Consider the following 16,793-nt stretch of genomic DNA (forward strand, 5'->3'; position numbering starts at 1 on the left):
TGGCTGATTTAACTTACTCTTCAGGTTTTAACTTGCCTGTTTCTTCTTCAGAGAGAATTTCCTGATACCTTCTCACTCTCCTCCACCTATCAATGTAAAGTAAGTGGTCTTGTGTAGTCTGTCATCCAACCATTCATTGTATATTCAGTGCACCTATTAAAATCTGTAATTGTACCTATAGTCATGGATAATTTAAGCCCTCTGTTCCTAAAATCTTAAGCTCCATAAATGCACTATGTCTATTTTCATCAATATCACATCCCCAGTGATTTAAACAGAGGATGGTGTACTCTGACTAATCTATAAATTTAAGTCAATGAGTAAATAAGTGAATTTCTTGAAAGGATGTACATCAAATTAATTTCAGTGGTTACCTCTAGGACTGGAGTGGAGAAAATAACTTTTTATAATATGTACTTTCAATGCTTTCAAAAAAAAAGAATTACTCCTGTGATTTAAAAACACATATTTCTTTTTATGAGCATACCTTATCATCAAGAAACTCTTAATTCTGAGAATTCATCCTAAGAAACTAGTTAGATTACACATTAATATTTGCATACATGGGTGTTCATTAAGACAATAATAACAAAAAATTATTATCGACATGAAAGTCAAAAGGGTATTGGTGAAGTAAACTGTGCTATGTCTGCATGTCCATGGGGAGGTACATGGATAGATAATTTCAACATATTATTAACTGAACAATCAGGTTGCAAATGGCTGGAAGCTATATACTGTAATATTTTAGTGGTTAACAGGATTATGGGTGAATTTCATTTGCTTTCTTCTTGCTTAGCTCCATTTTTATATTATCTAAAAATTGAAGGTGTTACTTTTGAAATAAGAAAAAACATTATTATTAAAACCAAAAAAGTTTCTTCCAAATTAGATAGTACAAAAAGAACAAGAAAGAGGTCTTGTCTTAGAAAGTGACATAGGTGCTTCTAAGTCATCAACTTTGAGAGTTGGTGGAGGCTAACCTGCTCACGATACAAGTGACAACAGTGAGATCTAGAAAGGGTAATGCTGGGTTTGTCCTTGGGTCAAGGTCACACACTGATTTGAAGTCCAAACCCTGAATTTCTGCTTTCTGGGAAACTACACCATGAACCATTTTCACGGTAAGGAGTAGGGTACGACAGAGTGAGGTGAATTTCTGGCGTGCAATAAGGGAGCTAGGGTCAGGTGTTTTTATAACGAGTTTAGGGGTTAAATATTCTTAAAATGTGCCCAAATCATCACCATCCCACTGGTGCTGGACCCTATTTGAACTTACTTTTATATGTTAACAAAAAGAAAACATGTATTTGATGCAACAAACTTACTCTCCATCTTAAAACACAGAGTCACAGTACCTATTCTCCACATGTTGATTCATGTTGATTTCATTTCAGTTGAGTTTCTACCTACTCATCTGAAATGGGGCTCCTTTAACTAACTGATTGCTATTGAGCTCATGTAGGCAAGAAAAGAAGTGGTCAAAAGCATCTTGTATAAAAATCCTGCCCCAATTTTACACTGCAGAAGGCAAAGCAAACTTTTTACATTTTTTTGATCTTATTATCCAGTAGGCAAAAATTTTGGCTTCTTCCAATCATCTCTGAAAGGCGGCAGCATCTCTAAGAATAAATAAATTGGGGAGAACCAAGAATCAGAGATAGCCCAAGGGAGCAAAGTTAACAAGGCTAGCAGGAAGCCAGCTAGTGTTGTGACATTGCCAAAAAATACCTCCTCACCACCACCACTCAAGTCATCTCCACTGCCAGCAGTCACATTCTCTTCACTTAAAATAATGAATTATTCCAGCAGGGGTGACAGAGTAATAATTGATTTCAGTCAACGGTATTGTGAATCAGTGAATCTGAGCCTTTCCTCTGTGGTTGTGAGGGGAGGGAATATTTTTTGACGGAATGTAAAGGGAGAGATTTGAGGCACTCTCTGAATGGGCGAGACTGGGACAGATGAAGTAGGAAATGGTGGCGCCATCTGGGTGTTCTGTTTACCTTGGACGGGAGAAGGTGCTGTAAGGGGAAGAGAAGAGGCCAGATTTTTTTGTTTTGTTTTGTTTTGCTTTGTTTTTGTCAAGGACCAAGGCTTTCCTCAAAATTCACATGCTAAAAGACAAAAGCAAGGACTAAGATCTTCAATTTGACAGATTAAAAAGAAAATAATGGAAGAATAAATTGGAAATCTCAATAAAGAATTTCTGAAAAGCACATCTTAAGACAGTGGAAATAGGAGGATTCATTTAGCTCTGTGACTTTGTGAACCTCTTTTTGAACAAAAAATACTGACTAAAAGATAAATATTTGAATTGTTTAGCTGTGAATTTCTTCAACATGATCTTTACAGAAAAGCATACCCTGTTATTAATACTTAGTGTCCACTATTATTTAAACAGGCAAATGGTGGCATTTTCTGTACTGTCTCTTATGTACTCAAAATCAATACTTGCCTCTCTAAATTCTTCCAATAAGTCCAATCAATTTTGTAGACTTAACTAAAAGTAATTGCCAGCTTATTTGCTAGGTCATTTAATTTTTTTTCCTAAAATGCCATCCAAAGACATAAAAAATTAAAGAATAACAAGAGAAAGTGGGGTTTTTCTCTTTAATAGTTTCATTCAGAAGAAATTTAAGATTACTATATAGGCTTGATTGGCTACCATAGTTCTTGAAAAGGCAAGAGCAATATGCAGAGGTCACAGAGGCCAAGTCATAGAGACCTAGAATCTTATCATTTTTGCCACACGCTACCTTGTGATCTTATGTAAGAATGACTCACAAATGTGAACAATTTATATATCACCACAATTTTTGCTGTATTTGTGCACCATGTATATGTTGCTATTGTTTACTTAACATGCCTTCATCTTGATTCCTTTTTATTCTTTGATAATTTTAAAAGAACATATAAATAAAAAGCCACCTTCCATAAATATCACTTAGTTATAAAAACCACAGTGAAAAACTACAGTATTGATAGACTGTAGCAAGATAACTTGTGGCTGATATCACTACTCTTGGGCCTATGGAAAGGGCACACTCCTGTTTGAGTTATCCATATGACCGGTTATGTCTACTGGACTATGAAAGGAGGTGACACATAGCACTTCCGGTCCAAATAATATAATTGACAGTGCACAGTTCTCTCTACTTTCTCCCCCTGATGTGGCAATGAAGAAAACTTCAATTCTACATGATGCAGCATTAAGATGGAAAGGCCTCAGCCTTGGTCCCTGGGTGATGGTGGCATAGACCTGCTTCCATTCTGAACACCAACTCATTAGGATATGTACTTTGAGTAAGAAATATACTTTTGTGTTTAGTTTAGACACTGAGACATTGAGTGTGTTTTTATCTATAACAAATTCTAAACTATTCTGATGAATGAATTAATGCGGTATTGTTTAGGTATGAAATTCTTCAACTGTGACCTTTGTCTACTTGCTCTTTATTGAAAAAAAGAGACATTAGAAGTGTTAGAGAGATGTTAAAAGAATATTAGCTCTAGTGTGAGACCTTCTTCTTGAGTATGATGAAAAATTTAAGGATAATTAAAATGAGAACAATTTTCTTTCATGTACTTCAAAGGTATCCCCATGACTTGAAATACACTGGGAAAAATATGTAAACTCTTTGATCCTTAGCTTCCTTATCAAGAAAGTGATAGAAAATAATTGACTCTATTATTAAGAGAGAAAAATGTGAAGATGGCAGTTAGCACACAATAAAAAAATTCGATGGGTTTTAGTTTAAAGTTACATAACAGTGCATTGGTGTTCTAGGTATTGTACATGATATTCTGGGCTCTGGGGAATATACAAAACAAAACAAAACATTTTGGTTGGGGCAAGCCTCTCTGAGCTGGGGACATTCGTGCTGAGACCTGAATGTTGGAAAGACGTCCTCCATGAATGCACTGGGTGAATCATGCAGCTGTTAGAAAGAGCAGTGTGTTAAAACTCCACAGATATCCTGATATGTGTGGTGAAAAAATGGAAGTGGGGAGACCAGGTAAACCAGGAACAAGCTGCAGAAGAGACAGAGGACTGTCTCATCTGGATTGTATTTTAAAGGCAGAACCAATGACTCTTACTGATGATTTGGCCTGTAGGATGTTCAAATAGTACCTAAAAAATGATTATCATTTATTGAATTCTTCATAGTATCAAGCACTGAGGAAAATGCTTTTTATTTCTTTTAACTGTCACAATCCTGCCCAAGAGATAGACAGTATTATGATGCCCACTTTATCATCTGGGAATCTGAAGCTAAAGAGGTTAAGAAACATACTCAGATTTACACAGCAAGTTAATAAAAGAGCTGGGAAACCCCCCAGGTGTGTCTGACTCCAAAGGCTATCATGACTCTTCCATTGTGGTGACAGGAGATGTTTTACTTTTCCACTGATTAACCAGTGATTACATGTTTCTGTATCATCTGTATCCTGCTCCTTGTGTTTTCAATATTTGGAATTTAATCATGAAGACAGCCTAAGATACGTCCATGTGCTTAGCATTTTGCCTGTATAAACAGAACACTTTGTAGAGGAATGCAAGGGTTGAGGAGTGCATGAACAGTCCAGCTATGCAGAGTAAGATGGATGCCACTTAACTTTGACCAATTGCTCACATATGTCTTGAGCATGAAAACTATTTGTTGGTTTCCTACAATTATTCATGGAACAGTGCAAGGTTCCGGGTCACTTCATGGTAGGTGGTTGCTTTCCAAACAAAGTTATTTTTGTATGTACATGGGTTTGTGTGAGTATGAAGGATGGAGAGTAGATGCAGAGGGGTAAGTGGATAAAGAGATGGATTAGAAGTTGGCTAGTGGCATGTGGTATCATCAAAGTTGACTTTAAAGATAATTTCAGTAAGTGTTGTTGTGGCAAGAGGAAGTGCAATGCAAAATGTGCGGTCTGAGTTAGGCATACCCGGATAAGGAGTACAGCTCTGTTACTAACTAAGCATGACCATGGGAGATAGTAAGAGCTACCACATAGTAGGGGAGAAGACTGCAAACATTTGATGCATATGATTTTAATTTTATTGCTATTTCATTAATCATTTTGCACAGGTAATATCTGTTCATGATAAAAATTATAAAAAGGAGCAGAGCAAAGATACATTTTATTTCTTCCTTTATATTTCAGTAACTTAGTTCCCCTTCACAAACAAATCCTGTTATAAGACTCTTGGCTATCTCTAGAAGACATGCGTATTAGTACTTTTATTTCTCCCACAAATGATAGCATAGTATATATACTCCTAATTTTTAAAATTTAATTTATCTTGGAGACACTGCTATAAGTTCAAATGAAGTTCTCTTATTCTTATTTTTCTCCTTCTTTCTTTCCCTCTTCTCCTCTTCTCCTTTTTCAGGTACAGAGTACTCCATTGTAACATTACTTCTTTGACCAGTCCCCAACTCATGGACATTTAGGGGTGTTTCCAATATTTTTCTGTTGGGAACAATATTTCAATGGATATCCTGGTAAAGAGTCACAAAATTGCAAGGTCAAAAAATACGGATATTTAATTCATCTCTAAAGAGTTGTCATCAAGTTATATTCTCATTCTTATTGTATGAGAGTGTTTTTTCCCCAGGTAACCCAATATTTTGATCTTCGTCAATCTATGATGATAAAACAGTGCATTTCTTTTCTTATGAGTGAGGTCATGTGAATCTTTTTGTATGTTTAAAGACCATTAGTTTTTCTTTTTGTGTAAAGTATCTGTTTAGTACCTGTTCTATTCTTGCTTGCATTTCTATTGAGTTATTGCTTTGTTTTCCAAAGAGCTATTAATCAACAGCCTTTTATTTGTGATATTAATAATAACTTTTAACTTATCTTGTACAATTTTTCTGTTTTACCTTACAGAGATAGTTTTTGGAGTGGAAGTCATTAATCTTTTCTTTTTTTGTTTTACTTATATACAGACAGAAGTTTCATGTTTTAATTATTTTAAAACTTCATTTTGTTTATTTATAAAAATGAACTTTTATTTTTAAAAGTGGGTTTTGTTGTAAGATATACCACAGGGGTTCTATTTACTTTTCCCAATATCATTTCATAATAATTGATTTTTGCAACTGATTTAAAATGACACCTTTTCATATGCTAGGTTCTGTATGAATTTTGAGTTATGTGGGGGTGGTTTTCACTGTTCTAATTAATCAGCCTACCTATTGAAAAGCCAATTACATGCTATTTTAATTGATGCAGCTTTTTAGTAGGTTTTATGGAGGGTCAAAGCTATGCTGTACAATCTGCACAAAGCTGTTCTGTATGATAGGTCAAACGTAATAGCTCATTTTCAGGACCATTTTTTACATAAACTATAGGGTTAATGATGCTCCCTTCCCACACACCGCCAGGAATTGTTTAGTGTACACCCCACGCAACGAATCAGCCAATCCCATGCAATTGTTTAATGTTTTCAGAATTTCCTGGCCATTACTGATTGTTTGTTTTTTTAAAGGAATCTTACAATCAGCTGAAATGGTTTTGAAAGGTCGTACTGACTTGCTTTTTTCAACTGGAATTTATTCAATTCACTAATTCAGGGAACAATGACACTGGCCTCATACCACAATAAAAAATAAAATAAATTTCAGGTGAATTGTGTATCTAAAATTGAAATATGAACAACAAAAATTTGACACAAATATGGTTTAGGTATCTTCATGACTTTAATATAAAGAAATTTTCTTAAATGAATTGCAGAAGTTCTAACCAAAAGGATAATTGGTTAGAACATTTTGCATTCAGAATACATAATGAATTCCTGCTAATCAATATATAGTGATTCACTAATCAATGAGGTAGATAATCTCAATAAAAAATATGACATTTAAATAGACACTTCACAAAAGATGATATCTGAATATCCAACTTCATCAAAAATCAAGGAATGCCAACTGAAGCCTTAAGGAGAGCCCCCTTCACACATTAAACTTCATGCAGACTTACTAAAATTAAAAAGACTAACAACACCAAGTATTGATAGGATGTGGAGGAATGCAAGTCTCAAACATTGCTGATGGGAGCATAAATTGATACAATCATTTTGGAAAATTTTTTACACATTATCTGTGAAAATTGAATCCCACTTTTCAAAAGTTCTTTGCATTATACCACTCTGCTTTTATGAAAGATGTACATTAGTACCTGCTTTAATTAACCAAAAGGAACCCAAAGAGGATTTTTGCTGTCACAAGAGAAGGCAAGAAGTCACACTGGCATTCCATGTTGGTGTGGCAGTGAGGCTGTAGAGTCGGGGCACACCCAAGCAGTGGCTCCTTCCCCCGGAACACACTCACCCTCTCTGAATCAAGCTGCCATAGCTTTCTTTGAACTGTGTCTGTGAGCATCTGCACTTTATCTCAAGTTATTTTATGCATCTGTTAACAAGCTGTGTCCTAGGGTATCAGAAAAGCCTAAGAGAGGTTATTTTTCAGGTCTGGGTATGCTCAAAACTTTTTCCATTTAAATTAATAGTAATTACCTCTTCACTTTATGCCATTTCTGCTTATGAAAGTTTTCCTAAGAACACTACTTTCATACAGTGGGGGAAACCTGTATGCTATGCCTTATGATCTAGTTACTCAACAGAAATATATACATATATGCACCATAATTTATGTACATAGGTGTTCACAGCAGCATTATTCATAGTAGCCCTGAACTATAAAAGATCCAATTACCCTTCAGCTGTAGAATTAATATGCTAATGATTGTGGTATTCGTATACAAGATAATACTATATGGTCTCAAAAATGAATGGCTGCAGCAACATGAAAATCCATGGATGAATTTCACAAAACACAATTTAAAAAAAGTAGAAGAAGCAAGATGCAAAAAACACATACCATGTTATTTAATTTATATAAACTTAAAAAAACAGACAGTGCTACAATAATAGGAGATAGGATAGTGGTCACTTTTATATGGGAGGGAAAGGTTAATGATGTGGAGAATATTAAAAGGACCTTCTGGGTACTGATAGGTTCTATTTCTTAACCTGGGTGATGGTTACAAGGAGGTGTTCCCCTTACAATAATTCTTTGAGGTGGTATGTATGATTTGTGCCCTTTTCTAATCATGTGTTAAAAAATATATATATGAATATATATATATATATTTATATACACACATGTGGATATAAGCCTTTACCTTAAACTGCTTATTATTTGTTATCAAGTTTTAAAAGTCAAATTATTTTACATATCTTATAATAAATATTTTAAAAAATCCAATGGCCTCCTGTCTGACTCCCTTTTCCTGCTTCACATGCACATAATTTCAAACATTTTAGGTGTTTAAATGTGCATTTTAAAATAATATTCTTATATTGCTATTTATTAATTGGTTTCAGTTTTAGCTACTATCCTCAGATTCCTGCTATGGAAAATAAGAATTTAGCTGTCCTATATAATCTCTATACTCCTTCCTCCTATCTTTCCAACTCTGGTATTCCAACACAATTACTATATAGCTCAAAATTAGGTGTTCAAAATTATAATAATGTATATACTTTATATATGATTATATAAATTTTATTCATAGCTGACCCTTGAATTATATTTTATTATTTATTAATTCTTATTTTCTGGTAGGTAATACTTGACCTAATATCTCTCAATTATATCTACTCCTTTAAAATGTCCTGACAGTTCTTACCACTGAAATTTCTTCTAATTTAATATGTACATTTTATACATTTCTTCTAACTCGTTTTTCATATTTATCAAACTGAATCATTTAACTACTGTCTGTATGTTGAAGATTCCCCAAATGCTTATATTGCATGCAAACTCAACTTATTATTTCCCATAAAATTTCCCCCATGATACTGCCTGTGTATTTTGATTCACCAACATCCTCCAATAAAGACTCTGCCTCCACCCGATCGGCCCCATGAGATCTTTTACCAAAGCCTGTCACTTCCTCCTCACCAACTTCCCTCCTATATCTGTACCACTGCCTTCATACTCTTTTTTGCCTCACTGGCTCCACATTATTCTAGTCCTCTTCATCTCTTGTTTCATGCCTGGCTAATCAAGTAGACTTTGGTCTGATTTCCCTGGTTCCAGACCATACACACAGCCCTTCATACCACCAGCATATTTATTTTTCAAATTACATATCTGATCATTTATTTTTTAATGCTATGAGAAGACAACAATGAAATCAATGGAAAAAATCCTTATAATACTGTTATGATACTATATCTTGTTTTGCTAAAAACAGAATCGTATATAAGTTATAATTAAAATTTTGTAAGAATTAGCATATTCATGGGAAGGAAATACATCGAAGTGTAAATTGTGTATTATTTGTGTATGGGGGTTGCATGGAGGGTTTTATGGGTCCCCTGCCCTGCACTGAGGAAAAAGTGTGGAGCTTTGCTGACTATTATGAAACTGTCCAAGGTTATCCATACACAGTTGTACCTAAGGAGGTCTCAGGATGCCTCATGTGTACCGATAACATGAAACCTACATGGTGTGTAGTAAAAATGAGAAAGGAGAAGGTAGAATGAAGGGAAGTAAGACCAAGGACAGAACTCTGGGAAATACTACCATTTAGACTAGGTATGCATGAAAGACAAATAAGAAAGAGCTGAGAGGAAGGAAGAAAGAGGGAAGCTGAATGAGAGTCTGGAGGAGGGATTGGAATAAAGACCAATGGGAAGAAGTGGAAAAGGGATACTGATGGCTTTAACAGTAAGTGTTGCAAAAGAATGATAAATATATGAAGCCAGCTGATGGTCACCTGAGGGGGGCCACCCTTAATAGTAGCAGGACCTGGGCAAGAATATCAGTGGTGGCAAACATACCGAATGTCTAAAATATAAAATCTGTGAATCAACAGAACAAACAGTTAAATATGTCCTAACCTTCTAACTTGATAAACACACCTATATAACCATAGGGAAGGCTAGGCTTAACTCTTGGACTCCTCAGCGTCTTAGAATGTGGTAGCTTGGAGACGTCAGCCCTGGCCACCTACAACCTACAGGAATCCCCCCTCTTTTCCTTCTTCCCTGTAACGTCCATCCTGTGAGGATCCCTCCATATGTGTGGCCACCCAGCTTGTAGGTCCAAATTCTATCAATACGTCTTTTCCTGCCCATATCCACCCTGTGATCATCCCTTGGCCCTAGGGGTGTGCCCACCCGTGTTGTGGTCTGGCCTCTAGAGGGCTGAGAGGAGAAGCATCCTCCCAAAACGTGGGTGAGCAAAGGCATATTTATGTGCTTGGGGGAGGAAACTAACCTTGGTGAGAATAGTTGAGAACTTGAAAAGTATGTGAGTGAAGGGATCATAAAGTCTCTGTAGGAGGTAATAGGGGTCCTCACTCAGCACACAGCAGGGACAGGAAGAGGGCCTGGGCCTCCACAGGAAAGAGGGAAATGATGGATACAGATTAATTTGCGAGTGGAGGGGGAGTTTGGTAGTACTCATACTTCATGCTTTCATTTTCTCTGTGAACTAGGAAACAATCTCTGTTGTGAGAAAGTGGTTGGGGTGGAGGGGTGATGAGGAGAGAAACCCCCACGAATTCATTGCAGTGGCAGGGAGTGGTGCTCAGAGCTGAGTGAAAGACCACCCTGTGGCCACCAGGACCAAGCTGAGTTTGGGGAAAAAAAAAAATTCCGAGTTGCTATAAACTGCATGACTGTGGGATTTTTCTTGGCTGTGAAAGAACAGGAGATATATGTTCACTGAGAGGTAAATGCAGGATCTAGCTCAAACGCGGTTTGGTGAACATTTAATAATGGATAATTACATGATTGTTTTTTAGATTTTTCCTTAACATCAGTTCACAAGAAAATGGAAACAGAAAAGATCTCCTTCCTCTCTCCCAAGCAAAACGGCTTGTTATAAGGGGCTCAAGAATGCATGCCTCATTTCCAAAGTGCAGGGTAAGGAAGAGATCGCCACTTCCCTTAGTAATTATTTCATAGCCTAACAGTTATTGTAGCCAGGAAGCTTATTTTTTTCTGTTCCTGATATTTAGTCCAAATTATATTCTTCTTGATTTCAACCTATTATTGTTAGTCATTTCCTCATGGTTAACTTAGGAATCTCTATCCTTTCCTGGTATTTGCACCTTCCAAATACTATGTCAACTTATCACCTGACCTGGTGATAACTGTTTAAAAATACACTTTTTGGTTGATATATAGGAGGATGGTTTTACATCCTATAAACACACTATACATGGATGTCTGGGGACTTGAGAAAATACCCTTTTGTGTGAGTGAAAATATGTAGGCCATATATACCTGATACATGTAATCACGGTCTTCATAATCATTCATTTTAGATGTGCCAACTTGCACATGTGGAAATGTTCAATTTGTAATGTGATTATAACACAATAACAAAGCATGTTTGATACCTGTGGCTTGGTCGTTTCATGGTAAGTGCAGAAAATTTGAAAAACCATGTTACATTTCATATTCTGGGCCAATTCAAACTCTGAAAGTAGCTCTATAATTCTTGGGGAATCTCTTTAAGCAGACTTGTGTCAAGGCCAGTTAGAATCCAAACAGCCTTTTTCTAATTGGAGTGAGGTATGCAGCTGAATAATTCTGTCATTAAGCAAACCCCTTATAAAGGTTACAGCTCCAAGGCAAACCTCAGCCCCAGGGCTGAATAAACACAGAAGGGTAAGCGTGCAGCATTTCAGGACTGGCACCTTCCCTCCGTAAGCGTTGAAGAGCGGGTTTTGGATTTCTTTCTATGCTATTGCCATACATTTCTACCTCCACCACTACCTTTTCTCATACCTGGCAAAGGTACAGCAGAGTTAAGGGGGCAAATACAAATCTTCCATTAGTTTTCACCTGGTCAAAAAGCCATATTGGTTTTTTTGCCCTTTTGAGATAGGAGCATTTTGAGGATTCTACAAAACTGGCTTGGTTTTTGGGTAAATCCATGTCCACAGTGGCATTCTTGGCTTATCCCAATTTGAACTCTTTTTTTTCTTATCTCTCCCAACCTTTCCTCATGTACCCTGCCCTGGCTCTACTACAATTTACTACTACATTTCATTAAATATTCTGTGCAAGTCATCTATCTTTCATTTATTATCATCTATCTAGTCTTTATTGCCTCTAACAGCAATATTCAGTCATTCACAGAACTTTGCACAGGTTTACGAAGTGCTGACCTGGTTCAAATCCTGACTACACCAGTTATAGGCCGTGTCATATTGGGTAAGGTTTTTAGCTTATCTGAGACTCACTTTCCTCAACTGTAATGGGTTTACATTAATATTAACCTTACAAGTTCTTTTGTGAGGGTAGGGGGTAAAATTAAATTAATATACACTAAATGCTTAATAATAATAATAATAATAATAATACCTACTTCTGTGGTATAGGTTGGGATCTCTGAGAAATAGACTTTGAAATGGAAATTTGTATGCAGAAGTTTATTGAGGAGTGTTCTTGGAATCAACACCTTTGGGAGTGAAAGAGGTAGGACTGGGTAGAGAGAAAAGTTGAATTATGATGCAGTTGTTAACAGAGATCTCAGCCCATTTTGCGGAGAACTTTGGAGTTGAGATGGTCTTTATTGTTTTCCTACATTGTGACAAAGGGGCTAGTCCTTTATATCCAGCATCAAAGGCTGATCCTGGGAAGGGAGCATAGTCTTGGGTAAGGTGTCTCCTTTCATCTGAAGGCAATTTCAAGTAGTGGAGGGACTAAGTGAGAAGTACTGAAGTGGGGAAATATGCATAGCATGTCACAGCATCCACAGAAACCACCCTTGGCTTTGCTCAGATCTGCTTTTGGAAGTAGCTACTTCATGATTTTGATGGACATATTTTCCTGGAGAAACCTAAAAGAAGAATGTTAGCAAGATAATTTACAGCTGCTACTGCTGAAGCTGGTATGAAGACTACCACTGATATTCATCTCCGCCCATCTTTATCACTATTTTATATTCCCTTAGCTAGAACACATTGCTGGCCTAGGTGACTTGCCTTGTGACTTGCCTAGACTCTCATCTCTTAAGAAGTGTGATTTCATAGTCTCCTGTCTCTCTCAGTCTGTGCTACTTCACCTATTTACCACTGCAATTGGCGAGAAAGATTCAAAAGACACCCAGGTGGGTCACATGAGTCCCAGACATATCCCTAACCACCCCCCACCTTTGCCTGTTATCTTTGTGTGATATCAACTCCCTCTCCTACTGATGATCAGGGGTAATTTCCCCTGCTGGCATATTCATCTCTCTCCTTGCTTCAGGTCTCCTGGCATGACAAGCCCAAAGCAACTAGGCAGCAGCTATAGTTTAAAGTGTAATATAATGTTTCTGTTGAAATCACTTTCCTCTGGAAGTCAGGGCCTCTAAATCCGCAGGTATGGAAAGCACAAATTCCCCAAGTCAGTGGGATTCTTAATAGTGAGATCACTCTTATTTCTATTTCCTAAATCTTGAACTCAAGCATCCTGTGTAATGAAGACAGAATACCATATAGTAATTATTGATTTAGGTTATATTGCATCATGGCAGATGGTGCCCCATCTCATAGTGTATCATCTCCTAACTGGCCCCTTAACTACACTTGTCCATCATTCTATCAGCCCAGCTAGGTGATGCAATATGTGATATGACCGATGGATTTCTTGATTATGTGCCCAGTGCCGTACTTCCTTTCCCGTAGAGTGTCCTTTAGTCCAATGTAATGTTGTACAGAATTTTGTATTGGTGATGAGACTGTAAATCCTCAGCTAAAAAGGCAAATCCATACTTAGAATATATAGTGATTCTGCTCAAGATGAATTGCTGCCCCATTCAAGGTTGAAGAGGTCTGATGTTATCAATTTTCCACCAAAAATTGTACTCTTTGAAATATGGTACCATACAGAAGATTCAACATTGGCCTCCCCTGATGGCAGCTGGGACGTTTGCCAGTGGTAGTAGCCAGATAGCTTAGGGAGGGAGAGCTTCTGCTTTTGGTCCCATGCAGAATCTTCATTCCTTCCATCAGCCTGTTCCATTCATGCATCTATTGTGTAAGAACTGGGCTGTCAATGACAGGAAGGGTGATAGCAACTGACTAAGTCATTCTTTCTCTTTCAATGTTTAGGACCTCTTCTCTGTCAGTTATTGTATTGTGAGTGACATTATGTGATACAAAGATCTTTGTACTTTATGGCCACCCACATTAATCTACCCATATGCCGTTTTCCTAAAACTCCCTGTCCCCAACTTGCCAATCTTTTTCCATCAGGTTCCAGAATAACCAATCAAATCAGATACAAGGTGGCATACCTTCTGACCTGGACTGGACTACTTATACTTTCATGCAAAGTGGGTGACCCGTGACCAGGATGACCAGGTTCACTGCCCAATGCTCTACTTGTTAGGAGGGTTTCCTATCACCCCTCTTCTTCAGTACTGTATAAAAGTGAGGCAGTAGTACAGCTACAATTCATTTTTGGCCTGCTCAGTTTGAGCCAATATATCCATGAACCTACCTTGGTGTTTACCCTCCTCCTTCTTTGGGTCATAAGGGACCACCCTCCTTTCACCCTTAACCAGAGGTGTGAGCTGAGGAACAGGTGCTTGTAGAGCAGTGATGGATGCCATGGGGGGTGGGGGAGGGTCTGAGCCACCTGCTTATGTATTTTTCTTGTTCTCTCCGGCTCTGTCATTACAATCCTGCAGGTTTGATTTCCAGCTTATAATGGGTTTGCTGCTGGACCCAACCAAACTTATGACTTGTTAAGTTTAGAAAAGTCTAGTTTGTAATGGGCAGTTCTAGATACATGTTTGCTTAATATGCCATGACCAGTTACCCATTATGGCCTAGTAGCAAGTTAGGAATCTGGCATCCAAGAAGTATGTAATTCTAATTTGCAAATGGCCTGGCTTTGGTTCAGACTCAAAGGATCAATGCTGTGATATTCTCAACGGTGCTGGTCATAAAGTTCATAGGGCATCTCTGTCCTCCACAGGTATACCTCTCATACATATACTGACATGTTGTCAAAAGAGCAGGGCCACTTACATCATAACTTGTACTTTCCATGCAACCATTTGCTGCTCCAGATATACTCAAAGCTGTCAAACTTTTTGTGTATCCTGGTATTTGAATTAGAGCAGTATTCACAAATGTAGAATATGCTACTTCCATAACCCAAAGAGGCCTACTACGTATTTTGCTTCCTTTTCAGTGGTGAGAGGTATGAGATGTGATAATTTGTCCTTTACATTGGATGGGAAGTTCTGATATGTCCCAGATTACTGCATCTCAAAGATCTTCACTGATATGGCAGACCTCTGAATCTTCATTGGGTTTATCTCCAACCTGGAATGCATGATTTTACCAAGATCTCCAAGACACCTGTTACTTCTTGATCATTCTATCTAACTACCATGGTATCATCAATATAATGGACTAATGTGATTTCCCACAGAATATCTATATGGTCCAGGTCCTTCGGTTGATCCTCTGATAGGTAGAGGGAGGTAACATGGCCCCGAAAACAAGAATGTACATATGTACTGTTATCTGTCTCAAGCGAATGTGAACTGTTTCTGGTCTTCCTTTCTAATAAGATTAGAAAAGAATACATTTACCAGGTCAATAGCCATATTCAGTGTACCTGAGGCTTTATAATCTGTTCTAGCAAAGATGCTACATCTGTCGTAGAAGCTACTACTTGGGGCTGTTTCTTGGTTGAGTTTTTAAAAGTCCATTGTCATCCTCCAGGATCCATGCTTTGCACAATTTCCAGAACTGAACCCATATCATTCACTTGGAAAAGGTAAAAAATAAACATTTCAGTAACTATTAGATGCTTCATCAACCTTGGTTCATTGTAATGATTGTTCCCACCTTGCTTCTGTTATGATTTTGGCTCCTCCCATCCCTGTTGTTCTCAGGGAGCACAGCCCTACTGACGTAGCTCCTGTCATCGCATGACCTTCTAGAGGACAGCCACTACGGAGTTTCTCAGCAATGCTGATTCCCCTCTGACCTGGGCATTCCTTATCATCTTGGGAAACAGTGTCCTCTGGCCTTGCCACAGAATAGCTCTCTGGTGGGCTTTCTAGCTCTATGAACTGTATGCACTGTAACATGCCCATTTCTCTTAACCTTTTTTATTCTTTCTTCCTTATCTGCCATAATAGCCTCACTTATCATGGGCCATCACTTAACAACAAACTTCCAATAGCCAACTTAGCAGCATATTAGTTTCATTTCCCACAGTCTTTTGCTAGGGAGTTAAATCCTGTGTAATGGCAGAGTGTTCCCATAATAATAAACTCTGCCTTACCCCACTTTGTATTTCACCCTCCTTAATCCAGCATCCTTAGGAGCTAGTCTTATACTTATTCTCCTTCTACCTAAAAATAGGTCCTGCCATGCCTTAGAAATACAGACACTTGTCTCCCATAGCTGACTCCAGCCCTTGCGTGTTTGAAGTATGTTGAGGCCCAACTCCAGTTGTTGGCTTAGAAGACAAAATGGGAGGGAGATCCTAAGGGGGATGGGATGTACTAAAAGGAAGAAAACTTCACATCATTTTTAGACCAGGGAGAAGTATTAGCCTTGAACAGGGAGGGCAGGGGTTCAGGAGAATGGGGATGCCAGAGGTTTTAATGCATCAAGGACCCTGACCTTGGCACTGCAAACTTGCCATGTTTGGACACTGAATCTCTTTTGGAGCTCTGTTACTCTTATAATTAAGTTCTAGTCCTCATCCTCACCTTTTCTGCCTTCTGGCCGCAGGAACTGAGACTCTCTTTATA

The sequence above is a fragment of the Manis javanica genome, chromosome 3 (genome assembly GCF_040802235.1).
Source record: "Manis javanica isolate MJ-LG chromosome 3, MJ_LKY, whole genome shotgun sequence".
Lineage (NCBI taxonomy): Eukaryota > Metazoa > Chordata > Mammalia > Pholidota > Manidae > Manis > Manis javanica.